Source organism: Monodelphis domestica, chromosome 7 (genome assembly GCF_027887165.1).
Source record: "Monodelphis domestica isolate mMonDom1 chromosome 7, mMonDom1.pri, whole genome shotgun sequence".
NCBI classification, from domain to species: Eukaryota; Metazoa; Chordata; class Mammalia; order Didelphimorphia; family Didelphidae; genus Monodelphis; species Monodelphis domestica.
The window spans coordinates 180,249,366-180,266,433 of record NC_077233.1 but is presented as its reverse complement, the minus strand read 5'-3'; the positions used below and the strand labels follow the sequence as shown (position 1 = coordinate 180,266,433).

The 17,068-nt window shown below is 38.0% G+C and overlaps 1 long non-coding RNA gene across 1 annotated transcript; it reads left to right on the top strand.

Moving 5' to 3' along the window:
- The first annotated feature begins 2,667 nt into the window (after positions 1–2,667).
- LOC103106322 (uncharacterized) lies at positions 2,668–15,934 on the top strand. Its single transcript, XR_001623470.2, has 4 exons — positions 2,668–2,759; positions 5,653–5,720; positions 11,346–11,548; positions 14,798–15,934. It is a non-coding gene; the product is annotated as an uncharacterized LOC103106322 (long non-coding RNA).
- The last annotated feature ends 1,134 nt before the right edge of the window (positions 15,935–17,068 follow it).

Below are 17,068 nucleotides of genomic sequence, written 5' to 3'. Positions count from 1 at the left end.
AAAGGTATACAAAGGAAAGGTCCACACAACGGGTTCTTTAAATATTTGAAGGGGAAAAAAATGGGGGGGGGGGAGCGGACAGCAAAGAACGATTCACTGAAGAAGTGATGCCTAAGCTTTTCTTAAGAAAAGGGTTTCCACCTGAAAAGTGGAGATGAGGGAATGCATTACAGATATGGAAATAGCAGAAGGTGGGAAATGACATATCAAGAAAAACTTGGCTAGAATGTGAAGTGTGACAGGGAGTCATGTGAAATAATAAGGAAGCCCAGAAATGCAAGGTTGAAGAGTGTGCATTATTCTAGAGAAGGAGTTTTTACATTTTTTATATGTTCTGAATCCCTTCACCTGAATCTAGTGAAGTCTTTGGAGCCTTTCTCAGATTATTTTTAAATGCATAAAATAAAATATATAGGATTTTAAAAGGAAACCAGAGGAGTGAAAATAAATGACTTTTCCTGTCCAAATTACAGACCCCCTAAGGTTCATGGACCCCAGATTAAGTTTTAGAAACAATATAGAGCCACTAAAGATTTTTGAGCAGGGAGTAATGAAGTCAGACTATGAATTGGGAAAGTTATTTTGGCACCTGTGTGAAGGACAGATTGGAGAGAGGAAGGACTGGAAAGCAAGAACATTGCTAGGTTATTACCATTGCCTAGGCAAGCGGTAAGGATTTCAATCAAATTCATGTTGGTATGAATGGAAAGAAAAGGAGAGATATGAGAAAATGGGATAAGCAAGATTTGGTGATTGGCTGATGGAGTGTGGAAATGAGGTAGAGGAGAAGAAAAAAACAATATAATTCCAAGGCTTAGAGCTTGGCCTAGCTACTGAGGGAATGAGTTCCTGTCAGGTGGAGCTGTCCAAGAGGCAACTGGAACTGGAAGCAATTAGGGGTCGGGATAAGACTAGCTATAGAATCCAAGATACAAGAGCAACCCAATAGCAAAGAACCAGGAGAATGAAATGGTTAACTGTCAAATGCTGTAGAAAGTTTCAAAATGAAGATACCTGAGGAAAAGGGCATAGGATTAAGATACTGACTTTTGAAAGAGTAACGTCAGTAAAAGTGTCAATGGCCAGAATATTAAGGAGTAAGGAAGTAGAGACAACAAATGGAGGCTGCTCTTTCTAGTAGTTTAGTAGTGAATGAGAGGATACCGGTCTATTTTTGAGGAGATAGCAGGAACACAAGAAGGCTTTTGTGTTTTTGGTTTTTTAAGGATGAAATGGATAAAGTAGATAGGGAAAGATGAGTTAGGAGTAGCTTGATAAGAGTAAATGTAATTCTTCTACAAGGTAGCCCCCCTGAAAATTAAATACAGCTATTATGACCAAGCCTTGTAAACTTCCTTTTATTAGGCAAAAAGCTGTTGCATATGCTATCATTTGCCCAGAGGAGAGAGATTGTTAACAAGGCAGATGCAATTCTTTGACTATAGTTTTATTATAAACGTATTACATCATATTATATTATATTATACTATATTATACTATAGTATAGTTTTATTGACTTTTCATGGTTTATTTTTTCCTTCTACTGGTAATTGTTGCAAATTTCAAATGTTTGATCTAAAAAATCTAAGATTAAGGCCCCCTCAAGGTGGCTGTGAGGATCACAGTGAGATTGATATGTAAAGTGCTTTATAAATCTTTCTGAATGTTAGCTCTCAGGTATGAGTTTCAGAAAAAGCTTAAGATGAGAAGTCTGATGGGATCTTAGAATAGGTATGTGTTTTGTTTTGTTTTTTAAACCCTTACCTTCTGTCTAGGAATCAATACTATGTATTGGCTCCAAGGCAGAAGAGTGGTAAGGGCTAGGCAATGGGGGTCAAGGGACTTGCCCAGGGTCACACAGCTGGGAAGTGTCTGAGGCCAGATTTGAACCTAGGACCTCCCATCTCTAGGCCTGGCTCTCAATCCACTGAGCTACCCAGTTGCCCCCAGGTATGTGTTCTTAAATGGAGTTAGGATACCATGTATCCCCAAGCGTTCTCCTGTCCCTACTCTCTTATTTCCTGGAATTCACCTTGTTTTACTAATAAGTAGTATGCTAAAGTAGAGCACTAGTCTGAGACCTGGATTAGAAACCCAGTTCTCCACTTGCTCTCCTTATCACCTTTAGAAGTCATTTAACTGGGTTCAAATCAAGAACACATGTGATAGATACCCAGTGGAATCGCCTGTTGGCTATGGGATAGGTGGGGGAAGGAAAAGAAAATGATCTTTGTCTCCAATGAATAATGTTCGGAAATGACCAAATAAAATAACGTTAAAAAAAAAAAGAAGTCATTTAACTAATCTGGGCTTCACTTTTCTCATTTGTAGAACTGAGTTTAAACTAGATGGATTCTAAGGTTCCTTCCAGCTCTGACAGTCTCTGATTCTTCACAGATGGTTCCCCACTTCCATTCTAACCCTTTGCCTAACTATCATATGCTCTTTATAATATCTCCATTCAAAGGTTGATCACACTGAACTGCATGTTTTTTTTTTAATCATATCTTAAAAATAGTAGAGATTATATTAGGGACATCACAACACTGGCTGTGGTGTCAGAGGAGCTGGATTCAAATACTGCCTCTGATGCAGTGTAACCTTGTGTGATCTACCTACTTGTGTAATTTTGAACACATCATTTAACCTCCTAAGCCTCACTTTCCTCATCTGTTAAATGAGGGTGTTGGACTAAATAGCCCTTGAGGTGCCTTCCAGCTCTAGAGCTGTCTTACCAGGTATCAATTGGAAGGCAGAAGGTATGGGTTTCAAAAAAAAGTAGATAAGAATTATAAATAAATAAGACATTTTAAAGTTGGTTGGTTTTTTGTTTTTTAAGAGAACTCATTTAAACATTGGAGCTCATCACATTAGGTTGTTGCCCAAAATAAGTAGTACATTCTGGGAATGGTGGCCTAAAGATTTACAGAATCTACTTATTCTGCAGGGTTTGAGTGTTCACACATGCTCCCACACTGATTCAATTAGATTACTTTCTATGGGACTGAATCTATCTTTGAGAATGAGGCATCTTCATCTAAAGAAAATCTACTAAAAATCTCAAATGACTACAAGTCATTTTCAAAGAACCTGAGAATATAGTTTGCTGCATTACAATGACACCAATAGTTTATTCTCTTCTCCATGAATGTGACTAAAGTTTTATTCATGAAACTCCTTTAACAAACAAAACAAAGCCCTTACTACCTTCTGCTTTAGAAAAGCAATTCTGTGTTTTGGTTCCAAGACAGAAGAGCAATAAAGGGTTAAGTGCTTGTCCAGGGTCAAACAACTAGGGTGTATCAGAGGTCACATTTGAATCCAGATCCTCCAGACTCCCAGACCTGGCTCTTAATCCACTGAGCCACCTAGTTGCCCTGAATCTCCCTTTTTAAAGAATTTTCTTCCTTCTAATTTCTTTCTTCCCAAGCCATATGTATTCTATATGGTCCATATCCAACTTTATGCACTGTCTTATTAATTGTACTTCCACAATATCTCTCCTTCTCTCCACCCATAAGTCTACCACTCTAGTGTAGAGCCCCCTCCCCAGTCTAGTTAGACCCTTTTCTCAGTTTAATCAAGTGTCAGCTGGACTATTAATCAGTATTTCAGTAAACATTGAGTATGTGCTTGCTGGGAATATGAGGAAAAGTAAAAGACAATCCCTGACTTTAATAATGCCACTCTGTGAGGTAGGTTGGTACAAGTCTTACTCTCCTCACTTGACAGATGAGGAAACTGGTGTGTAGAGGTTGAAGTACCTTGACCATGATTATAAAGCTAGTGAGTGACTGAGGTAGATAAGATTTGAACTCGGGTGTCCTGACTCCAACACCACTATTCTTTCCATCAGGCCTAGCTGCCTCTGCTCCTAGGTAATAGTCTTCAAATTGATTTCCCTAGTTTCAGGCTCTCTTGTTGGAAATCCATGCTCTACACAGCTGTTAAAACAATCTTAAGTCATAAATCTGACTCTATCTTTCCCCTCCTCATAAATCACCAGTTGCTCCCTATTGTCTTCAGGATAAAATACAAAATCCTTTACCCAGCTCTTGAGGCCTTCCACATCTGGATCTATAATACCTTTTCAGTTTTTAGTGCCCTCACCCTCCTCAATTTATCAAATTACAACCCATTGTTAAAGGATCATGTAAATACTTATCTGGGTGAAGGCTGCTACTCTGTCCCCCTTCCCCGGTAAAATCTGTTTCTTTAGGGCAGGTACTATTTTTAGTTTTGTGAACATAGTAGGTATTTAATTAATACTAGTTGAATTGAATTAAACTGAATGAACTCAGCTACTAGCTATTCTTGGAATTCAATTCCATCTCCAGTCACTTTGCTTTTGCACAGGCTATCTATCCTTTATGCCTGGAATTCATTTCACATTTATTTCTAACTCTCAGAATCCTTATCAACCAGCAAGGTTCAAATTCAGTGAGTACCATCTCTTCCATGAAATCTATTCTAATCCTCCACAGTTAGTGCTAAGTTTTGTCTTCTAATACCTATTCTAGGTCCTTAACAAATTCTTACTGATTGAGTATATTTAAATATTTGTGAACATGTCATATCATACAGTTTAATGTAAACAAAATGATGGCAATGCTATTTCATTTTTGTTTTTATATTATACCAGCACTAACACATTTCCTTGAAAACAGCATGCAATTGACATATCTTTCTTGAATTGGGATGAGTTGAATTGAATTTTTCAACAAATCTATATTAAATTACCTATTATATCCTGAAGAGTCAGGAGACAAAGAGCCACTCTTGATGTCAGGAAGGCTGGGTTTCAAATAAACCCTGCCTCTGAGTCATACTACCTGTACTGCCCATGGCAAATTACTTATCAGTTTTCCAGAAAGCTCTCTATAATTGTTGATCTCAATCAGTGGACGTTTTCCCACTGGGAATTCCTAATCCCATCTCCAGTCTTCCTTACTTGGTCTTCCTCACCTGCCTTCCCCACTCCACCCCCCAAAAATATGCAAAGCACTGACCTAGGTGCTAAGGATACAAACACAGAAGGAAAATCATGTCTGCCCTTAAGAAGATTACATTTTAGGAAGGGGAAGACAGAGGATATAATTTGTACAGTTATCAGTAAATACAATGTAGTTAAACTATATAAAAGTAATAAATAAGGGCAGAAGAAAGGAAGAGAGGGCTAACTAGAGTGCTAACTAGTGACAACTAATACTGAAAAGATGGCACCCAGCTATGGCACCTAGCAAGAAAACTAAAGGGATTACTAGGTGGTACAGTGGATAGATAGAATGCCAGACCTAGAGTCAGCAAGATTCAACTTCCTGAGTTCAAATCTGGCCTTAGATACTTCCTAGCTGTGTGACCCTGGGCAAGTCATTTAACCCTGTTTGCCTCAGTTTCCTTATCTGGAAAATGAGCTGGAAAAAATGGGGTCAAGAAGAGTCAGACATGACTGAACAACAACAACAATGTCCTTTGTTGTTCTCAATATATGATTTCCTATGAGTAGTGAACCATTCACTTCCATGCCCTAGATTTGTCATTTTTATCTTTCCTCTGGATTGTGCCAATCAAAATCTTAACTTTTTCAGAAATAGTCCTACTTGTCCCTGAGGGAATAGGTGCTAAAAAAGATTATTATTTTCTGCTGGTAAGGTTTCCACTGGATGGCACAGTGCATATAATACCAAGACTGGTGTCAGGAAGACCTTAAGTCACCTTGGGTAAGTCACCTCTTTTTCCTAAGCCTCAGCTTCCCCATCTGTAAAATAAAGACAATAATACTTTTATTACTACCCCACCTTTCAAGGCAGGTATGAGGAAACTAGGATGTTGGATTTAGAGGTGGAAGGGGCATTAGAAGATATTTATCTAGGAATAGCTAGATAATACAGTGGATAGAGCATGTAAGACCTGGGTTCAAATCTGTCCTCAGACACTAGCTGTGTAGCCCTGGGCAAATTCCTTAACCCTGTTTGCCTCAGCTTCCTCATCTTAAAATAAGCTGGAGAAGGAAATGGTACACCACTCCAGAATCTTTGCCAGGAAAACCCTTAATGAAGCTACAGAGTCTGATTGAAAGAACTCAATAACAACAACAAAAGAATATTACAAGGAAGAGGTAAGGAGGGAAGGCACTCCAAGTGTGAAGTACATACTGTGTAGAGACACAGAGGTGGGGCACATTCATGGAACATCATGTACCAGAGACAATTAGCAGTTTAGTTGGACTATAGAAAGGAGTATATGAAAGGAAGTTATATGAAATTACTAAAAAGGTAAATGGGAACCAAATGGCAAAAGGCCTGAGGAGTTTATGTATTATTCTAGAGGCAAGAGGGAACTACTGAAGATTTCTAAATAAAGGGGTGATTTGGTCAGATCTGCATTTCGGGAATTATAATTTGGCAGCAGTTTGGAGGAGAGATTGGGGAAGAGAAAAGGTGGAAGTAGAAAGACCAGTTAGGAGGTCATGGCAATCATTCATACAAGAAGTCATATAAGCCTAATTAATCCAGGATAGACACCAAGTGAGTAAAGAGAAGGGATTGATAAGAGATTTGGAAGCAGGATTAAAAAGACATGGCAACTAATTGAAAGTCATTGATAACTCCAAAAGAAAGAAACACGATTGAAGGACTGGTACCTTAAAAAAAAACCTGTATACAAATTAAAATATTTAGCTGTAAACTGAATAAAGAAGTCTGAGCATTCTTCTTTATGAGGCATTTCATTGGGATCATCATTATTTACACAGAAAATAAAATAATTATAACTATTAGTCATTCCATATATCTCAACACTAAGTAATTTCCTTTAGGCTGACCAGTAATACATATTTATACTTACCTCAATCTTCAAAATACTTGAAACACTATTAGATGTTCCATATTTTTAATGGCACAAGAAAACCTTATAATGGCGTGGGGTTCCTTAGTTCTTAGTCTCAGCTTTCAAGTAACATCCCAGGAATACTGCTTTTGGATCCCCCAAAGCAAAAGAAGCTTTCAGCAGTGTTGGAAAACACAAGGGAATTGAATTTGCTTTTTTTTTCTCCCAGAGCTATGACAAAAAAATGACACTCCCCATCTTTCAAGGCCCAATTGATCTCTGTCATTCATGAAATCTCCCTGACTACTTCCAGTCCAAAGATCTCTTCTTTCTTTCAATTCTTTGCCTTTATTGTATGTACTACTCATTTCAGAGGTAATTGTGTCTCTTGAATTGTTATGCAGTTTTTTATATATTTGTTTATTGCTTATGTATTGGGACTGCACATATGATCTCATATGAGTTCATTGAAATTCTCAGGAAAAGGAACTCCTTCAACCAGTATGTCAATAATAGCTCTTCAGTTCATTTATGAAATTGCTGTAAAGCAGCACCAAGTGGTTAAATTACTTACCCAACCTAACCCAGTGAATATGTACCAGTTGTTGCTCAGTCATTTCAATTGGATCTGACTCTTTATGACCCCACTTGGGGTTTTCTTGGCTGAGATACTGGAGTGCTTTGCCATTTCTTTCTCCAGCTCATTTTACAGATGAGGAAACCGAGGCAAACAGGGGTAAGTGACTTGCCCAGGGTCATCCAGCTAGTAAACATCTGAGTCTGGATTTGAACTAAGGTCTTCCTGACTCCAGGTTAGGCACTCTATTCACTGTGCTTCCTAGCTGCCCCACAGTATGTATCTGAGGCAGGACTTACCCACGTCTTTCTAGTTTTAAGGCTGTGTTCTATCAAGTAAGCCAAGTTGCCACCTGCATCTTGGGGTTCTCCCTAAATGGATAGTAACTCCTTTAGTTCAGAGATTATGTGTTATGCTCTATGCTATTTGTACATAGAACAGGACTAAACAAATAGCAGAAACTCAAAGTAGCAGTATGGCACAGTACTGAGCATAAAAAAGGCATAATGCATTTGGGGTTAGAGGATCTGCATTTGAATCTCAGATTTGCCACTGTGAGATCCTGGGTAAATCATTTAACTCTCTAGGATTGTTTCTTCGTCTGTAAAATAGCATTATTATACTACTTTTATACGAGACTTTTTTTAACCCTTAACCTTCCACCTTAGAATCAATACTGTGTATTGGTTCCAAGGCAGAAGAGTGGTAAGGGCTAAGCAATGGAAGGGTTATCCCAGGGTCACACAACTGGGAAGTGCCTGAGATCACATTTGAACCCAGGACCTTCTGTTTCTAGGTCTGGCTCTCAATCCACTGAGCTACCCAGCTGCCTCTAGACAAGAGAGTTTTAGTCTGAGGTCCACTGACCCACACCACCACACTTAGAAAGAACTCAAAGGGTCTGTGAACTTAGATGGGGCGGGAGGAGGAATTGTGAGGGGTTTTTCAATGTAACTGTTTTTACTTGTACTCCTATGAATGATTATTGCATATATTTTAAAACATTAGGGGCAGCTAGGTAGTACAGAAGATAGAGTGCCAAGCCTGGAGTTGGGAGGACCTAGGTTCAGTTCTGGCTGCAGACACTACCTAGCTAGCTGTGTGACCCTAGGAAAGTCACTTAACCCCAACTCCCTAGTCTTTGCCACTCTTCTGTCTTAGAATTGATACTAAGATAGAATGTAAGGGTTAATAAAATAACATTATCCAGAGGCTTCTCCAGGCTGCCAAATGATGTCCTTTGATGTCATTTCCCATTCTAAATGTTTAAGGACCTAGGTTCCAATACTGCATATGACACTTAATACTATTGTAATCTTGAGTAAGTACTATGTAACGAGTAAGTAATATGTAACTTCCCTCAGTTTCCTTATCTGTAAAAATGAAAGAATTGGATGATTCTAGAGGACTGGTGATAAGCATGCTACCCAACTCTTAACAGAGAAGTAATAGCCTCAGGACACTGATTGAGATATATTTTTTGGATATAGCCAAGGTAAGATATTGTTTTGCTAAACTGTGCATATTTGTTACAAGAATTATTTTCTACCCATCCTCCCTACTCCAGGAGGATAAGAAGTAGAAGAGGAAAAAAATATTTTTCTTAATATGAAAAAATAATTTTTAAAAATATGCTAAAGTAGGGGCAACTAGGTAACTTAGTAGATTGAGAGACAGGCCTAGAGACAAGAGGTCCTGTGTTCAAATATGAACTCAGACACTTCCTGGTTATGTGACTCTAGGCAAGTCACTTAACACTCCTTGCCTAGCCCATACTGCTAAAACACAGCATTGATTCTAAAACAAAAGACAAAGGTTTATTAAAATATATATATGCTAAAATTAAGGAAGGAAGGAAGGAAGGAAGGAAGGAAGGAAGGAAGGAAGGAAGGAAGGAAGGAAGGAAGGAAGGAAGGAAGGAAGGAAGGAAGGAAGGAAGGAAGGAAGGAAGGAAGGAAGGAAGGAAGGAAGGAAGGAAGAAAGGAAGGAAGGAAGGAATTTGGACAAACTACTTTTTAAGGATACTTCCAGTTCTAGATTTATGATTCTATGAATATTTACTACCTGTGTTACTCTGAACAGGTACATCATCAACTGTCTAGGCCTTAGTTTCCTGATCTGAAAAATGGGGAGGGGGGCAACAGTGAAATATATGGTACCTTTCTACCTCTAGATCTATATATGGCCTTATAGTCCTAAACCGTATCAGTCCCTATGATAATAAATGTTTTTTTAAGAAAGAAAAGTTGGAAAATTATGCTTTTAGTCTGGGGATAAGCAGTTCCCAAGTTATCACAGTAATAATATCTTCCCAGTTTTTGTCTTCATCCACTGTTCATTCATAAGCCATATCCATTAAAATGAAGGCTTCCTTCTGTTCAAGGAAAACATCCTCATACCCAAAATTGTTACACCCTCAGTAAATATACTCTATAACTGACTGCAAGTTGCTACTTGCTTTCCAACAACATATAGGATATAAGTTTGCTGTTAAATCATGACTGAAATCTGGATGGTGAATCATATGCAAATTCATTTTTAGTAAGCCTGTCTACAATCTTTCCTGAGCAGTACAATCTATGGTTTTGTACTCCTGGAATTCTGATTTGTATTGGCTTGTATAGGATCTGTAATTGGAGAAAACTAGGTTGAAGTTTGGGATCTCATGTTTACAATTTATGTGCCCTTGGGTAAATCACACTATTTCTCTCGGTCTCAATTTCTTCATCTATAAAATGAGAAGGTTGGACTAAATGTCCTCTTAGGTCCCTTATTGCTCTAAACCTATGATCCGAAGATCACTTCTACTAAAATTTATTCAAACTGACAAATCAGTAGGAAGAAATCTGAATTCTTGCTGATCCTCATACATAGCACTCCCATTTCTTCCACTGGCTTTCTCTCACACCTGAAATGTCCCTTCTCACCTCCATTTCCTGGCTTCCCTGACTTCCTTTATGACTCAGTTCAAATGCTATTGTTACTTAGTTGTTTTTCAGCTGCATCCAGCTCTTCATGACCCCATTTGGGGTTTTCTTGGCAGAAGTACTGAAGTAGTTTGCCATTTCCTTCTCCAGCTCATTTTCCAAATGAAGAAACTGAGGCAAACAGGGTGAAGTGACTTGCTCAGTTAATAAGTGTCTGAAGCCAGATTTGAAATCAGGAAGCTGAGTCTTCCTGACTCTAGGTCCAACACTCATCTATTGCACCACCTTGCTTGTCCTAGAAATGTAATTTTCTGCAAAAAGCCTTTTCCCTAATTTCTGACTGCTGCTGTTTCTGTTTCTATTTCTACTGCCTTCTTTCTGAGGTTATTTTCTCCCCATTAGAATGTGAGCTCCTTAAGGACCACAAAAATGTTTTTGCCACATAGTTCCTGGCACCTAGTAAACAATCATGCTATCTACTGAATGAGGCTTCTGCTCAGGAAAACCTCAAACTTGGGGTAGCATTATAAATCTGGATGGAGTACAGTAGGATCTTATTTTATGGAAACTCAACACACATGAATTCAGTTATAGCAATCGAAAGAAATTAAGGCAGAAAAATATGTAACACTTTTAAATTATATGCTCAATCTGATCCATCTTCACCCCCAATCTCATTCTCACTCTGAGAAGTATAAATGTGAGTCATTACATTGTTTTACACCAAATATTAGCCCCTGCATTAGTCTTTGTCCAGAGTTCAAGCTTATAACAAGTCATGTCTACATCAGAGAAGTGCTTATCTTTATTTCATTAATGCTATGTAGTTATTAATAATGGCCCCAAAGTATGAATGTTGATGCTGCCCCTTTGATAAACCTAGGTCATAAAGAGCTGAGTTATGTTCATATAAAAATATTTATTAAATAATGGGATTTGCTATGATGTATGATTTTCAGCAAAGGGTCTTAAATTATCCGGGTCATAAAATGTGGTCCTATTCTACTCTACAGGGCCATGGGGAAAGGTGGAGCTCACCTGAGAGGGAAAGAAAATTGTCTCATCTATTTGGGGCTCCTGAACATCTTTATATCTTCTGCATTTTCACTGGAGTAGCTCTCTTTGCAATGCTTCTGCATGATGACAAGTAACATCACTATGAACACTGAGACATTTATGCTAAGTTCTTGAAGGCTCAGAATTGAATTTGTTGAAGGTGGGTTTTTTCCATTCTTCTGAGGATTCCAAGTTATAAAAGGGGCCTTTTCTTGCCACATCCTTAAAAACAAGGCAGACATTTTCTATTTGGAGATGCCAGGCATTAAAATAGAATAAACAAGACATTACCTCTTCCTGAACAAACACTTTTTACTTTATTTCTATCCCCGGAATACTGAAATACCAATATCAGAGCCTAGTTTGAAACATTTTTAGGACTTGGTCATTCCAAGTTGCTCTGTAATCTGATTATTTTCAAAAGGAACCTGTCCAGTTTTTCCTGCCTTTTTTAGCAAATACACATTACAGAAAGAAGTTTGGAGGACTCATACTTCCCAAGTCAATCACACAAAATATATGAGGTTGAGCAGGTCATATGAAGGATTGTTTGATAATTAAATTTAAATTGCCTAAACTATGCAGCATACTTTGCACTTGGTTACACCATGTTTTGATTCCTTTCCTGACTAATCTGGTGACTGTCCATATTTGCTCAGATAGGCTAAACTTGGATATACATTTATTTTGCCTACTGTCTTCTCACTGAGTGACCTTGGTCAAGTTACTTTACTTCCCATGACTTCAGGGTCTTTATTTGTACAAAAGCCATGAGGGAGGAAATGGAATGAGAATGCAAGGAAACCACAAGTAGGTCACTTTGCCTGGGACATAGAGTATAAAAGAGAGTAATGGGTAATTACAAACTTTTCAGCTAGCACAAGTACAGAACAATATTTAGACTGTCCTTTTTCATTCTAGAATGCAAATGAGAAATACTTCCCTTGATTCATGGGTCCCCAATCAATTGAACAGGATTTTCCTAGCAATCCCAAAGCTATACTTAGTGGATATCCACAATCAATATTATGTCTCCCTTTTTTTCTAAAACCCTAACCTTTCATCTTTGAATCAATTCTAAGTATTGGTTCCAAGGCAGAAGAGCAGTAAAGGCTAGGCACTTTGGGGATAAGTGACTTGCCCAGGGACACAGAGCTAAAAAGTATTTGAGGTCAAATTTGAACCCAGGACCTCCTGGTGCTCTACCCATTGAGTCACCTAGCTGCCTCTAATACTGTCTATCCAGCTATCTCTAAATGACCCCTGAGGTTCCTTCCAGCTCTAGATCTATGATAGAAAGAACGAAACAAAATTATATACAATATCCAGTCTTGGTTCCATAAGACCAGCGATAAAAGCAATTCTATCTCTCTGAAGCTCAACAAGATTTTTAGCTGAGATGGGGAATGGCCCCCTTCTTTGATCTGATAAGGGATTTGATTATCAATAGTAGCCCAGGAGCAGCTAAGTGAGTCTGTGGAGAAAGACCTAAGCCTAGAGATGTGAGGTACAGGGTTCTAATCCAATCTCCCAGACTTCTAGCTCTGTTGTCCTGGGCAACTCACTTATGCCCAATTGCTTAGCTCTCACTGCTCTTCTGCCTTGGAACCAATATCTAGTATCATTTCTAAGACAGAAGATGAAGGTTTTTAAAAATAGTACCCCTTCTATCACTGACAGCAGCACTATGCTTGGGTTCCACACCTCCCCACTCCAAACAAGGCTGTGATCAATTGAAAAAAGTGTTTCTTCCAAAAGTTGGGCACCCTAATGATGAATTGTTTATAAACAATCTTCATATTGCCATTTTACAAGTCATGTTAACTCCATAGCTAGCACAAACATGGCATCCTCTATTGTCACCCCATAAAATACATGAATAGATCCACAAAGTACCATATTACCCAACTTAAAGATGTATTTGTTGCCTAATAATATCTACCACCTCCATTTGACAAAAAGCAATTCTGCTCTGTACGGTAACTTCTTAAAAGATGCAGATCTGAAAACCAAATTACATTTTGAATGCAATAAGGGAATTTGCAGTTTAAAGCAATCCTAACATAAACTGTTTTCATAAAATGAAGAGTATGTTTGTAATACAACTAATTACCACTAATTTTCCTGGCTTTGCAAATAGGGATTTGCATATAACATTTTTCCTCAAATCAAAGCCCACCTTAACAGGAATTAGTTTTCTAGCCTCGTCCCATTATACATTTCCAAAATCCTTTTTCTTCATTTCATTTTTCAGCCTGGTCTTGTGATCTCATTAGTGCAAGGAACTCCCAGTAAAGAAACTGTCTTTCTACCAGTAAGACAACTTGCTGTCTTAGGATTTAAGTGACTTGGGAGCAGCTGGGTGACTCAGTGGATAGAGAGCCAGACCTGGAGATAGGAGGTCCTGGGTTAAAATCTGACTCCAACACTTCCTAACTGTGTGACCCTGAGCAAATCACTTAACCCCAGCTGCTTGGTCATTATCTTCTAACTTGGAACTGATACTGAATATTGATTCTCAGACAGCAAGTAAGGTTTTTTTGGGTTTTTTTGTTTGTTTGTTTTTAAGTTAAATGACTTGCCTAGGGTGACACAGCCAGTATGTATCATTAGAAAGACTTAAGCTCAGGTCTTCCTAAATCATCTATTTGCTCCGCCACATACTGTCTCTCCCATAACTCACCCCATCCCACTTTTAAAGAGAATTCCAAGACAACAAACAACATTTACATAATCTCCTGAAAGTCACTATGATGGAATTTGAGACATATGCTTAAAAAAAACAGCAAAAAACAACAAAGACAGAGTCCACTACTTAATCAGCTCTCAGCTAGGCTAAGATAAATCTCATCTAAGCTAAATAGTAAGAACATTAAAAAGAAGTGATTAAGGGAGGCATTGTCCATTATTCTGCCTATGAAGACATAAGAAAAAAGAAAAAAATATTTCACCAGAGATATATTTGTTCAAATACAAAATTTTGACTTTGTAAAGAAGGAAAAATAATACATATTATTAGAGGGTATTCACAATAACAGTTCAGATTCATATTGTGCTTTCAAGTTACAAAATACATGAATCATGTAATTTGTATATTCCCTATTACCCTGAAGTAGGTTTTCCCATTATCATCATCCATGTCCTAGGGCCAGGTAGGTGGCACAATGGATAGATAGTGCCCTGGGCTTAGGGTCAGGAAGACCTGAATTCACATCTTGCTTCAGATTGTCTGTGTGACCTTATCCAAGTCTCTTAAATACTGTTTTCCTCAAATTCTTCAACTATTAAATAGGGCAAATAAAATCACCTACCTCCCAATTGAGAGGATCAAATAAAATAATATTTGTAAAGTACCTGGCTCATAGCTGGCACTTGATAAATGCTTATTTCCTCTCTTTCTATTTTATAGATGAGAAAACTAAGGCTAAGAAAGAAGTCTCTTAGTCAAGATCAAAGGACTAATAAGTGACAGAACTGTGACTTGGATAGAGGTCTTCTGACAACATTTTCCACCACATATCTGGGAAGGACTATTGAAGCAGGGTTTTAATGAATACCTCAAAACATCTCTGATGTACTCACTGAGAGTATTCTCTCTATTGAGGAACCTAGCACTTCTAGTGGATAGTTTCTTAAATTGCTTTGGGGGGTGGGGAGGGCATCTCACTTGAGGATTAATCTCCCAGTGATGAAGCCTCTTTGCCCCTAGCTCTGCTGTTCTTCAGTTCATAGCTGGTACCTCAGTCCTTTCCAGCTATGTAGAACCTGCCGGAGAATGTGTTCCACTGGCTCAGCCTTTGAGAATTCAGGGTCACCACCAGGCCACAATGATGCAATGATGAGAAGAAATTGCCCTGAATTTGTTGGACAGCCTTCCCATTAGCCTTTGACCAAAACAGCTTGTCTTTGTATTCACTGACCCCTAAGATTACAGTGAGCAATTCCATAGTTTTCAGTAGGTAGTAATGTTTGGCATGTGACAAATTCCCTGCATATCTTCATCCACTTGGTGAATTGAAAATCCACAATGGGACCTTTATTTGATCTCCTTTGAAAAGAAAACAGTACTTTCCAAATGCAGAAAAACACCGCATGGGTCATTCATTATTTTTTTTGAGTTATTCAAGATTAAATGAAGACTTGCTCCCTATGTAAAGAGAATGGAATATATATGTGTAGGTAGAAGCAATGTAGATGGATATTAACTATGCCCCAACAAGTATAGCTAGCTCATAGACAATAAGGTAGCCTTTGGATCTATAGCAAGGAATTTAGATTTAAGTGGATCATCTGTACTTAGTCAAATAAGGAAAGATTTTAAACGTTCTTCACAGCTGATCTAAAGATTATAACTTCACTATGATTGTCTTTATATACCTGATCTATATATTGAAGAAATCAGCAATGTTTTAGGAGAAAAAAAACCACAGTTATCTAGTTCATTAAGTTGATAAGCAAAATGAGCTCAGCAGCTTAAATGGATTTGGTTTTGAAGTGAACAAGAAGGTGATTTCTATTGTCATAATGAAATTGTTTTTAATTGATGACTAAAACACTGAGATAATCAGGATTGTTGTTTTTTCCCAAATAAGTAAGTCATCAGAACAACTTTAATGTTTCTATTTTTTTATTTTACCAATTACATGTAATAATAATTTTCCACATAAATTTTCTGAAGTAATAAGACCCAAATTGCCTTCCTTTCTTCCTTCCCTCCCCCATTCCAGAGATGATAAGAAATTTGATCTGGGTTATACATGTATTATCATGCAAAACATATTTCCATGTTGTTCGTTATTGTAAGAGAATACACGTATAAAAAACCAAAACCCCAAAATAAAAACCCAAATAAACTAATGTGAAAAACGGTTTGCTTTGATCTATATTCCAACTCCAAGAGTTCTCTCTCTGGAAGTGGATAACATTCTTTGTCATAAGTCCTTCAGAATTTTCTTAGATCAGTGATGGTAAACCTATGGCATAGGTGCCAAAGATGTCACACAGAGTGTTCTCTGTGGGCACGTGGTCGCTCCCTGCCCCACTGTCCCACCTTTCACACAACCACCACCACCCCTGCCCTGCCAAGAGTTTGTTACTAGAAAAGCAGGACAACTCTGGCAGAGCTGCTTCCCTCCCCCTCTCCACCATGCCTGATGACATTTTTTCACATCACCCGCCCCTCTGCCCAGCAGCCCAATGGGAGCACTTCTCTCTCTCCTATGTGGGGTAAAGAGGGAAGGGTCACTGCACATGGTCTTGGGGGGTGGGGCACAGCATTCTGTCTCTAGTCTAAATGGTTTTCCATCACTGTTCTAGATCATTGTATTGCTCAGAGTAGCAAAGTCTATCACAGTTGATTATCCCACAATATTGCTATTGTTTCTATTTTATCTTAACAATGTTTCTCTACTGGAAAAATTATATTACATTGCTATTTGAACATGTTATAATATACTTTCACAAGAACATATAATATGAATCTGTGTCTTTTATCAAAAAGAAAGATAAAATAAGATCATTCTTTTGCAGTAGGTAACCCACTCTGGAAACTTTTTTCTATTATTCTATTGATGTGTTCCTTAGGAAAACAATTCATTTTTGTTATATTTATGGAACAAATTATAATAAATATGCTTATCAAAGAAAAACAAATTCTCACAATAGCTATGCCCAAAGAATA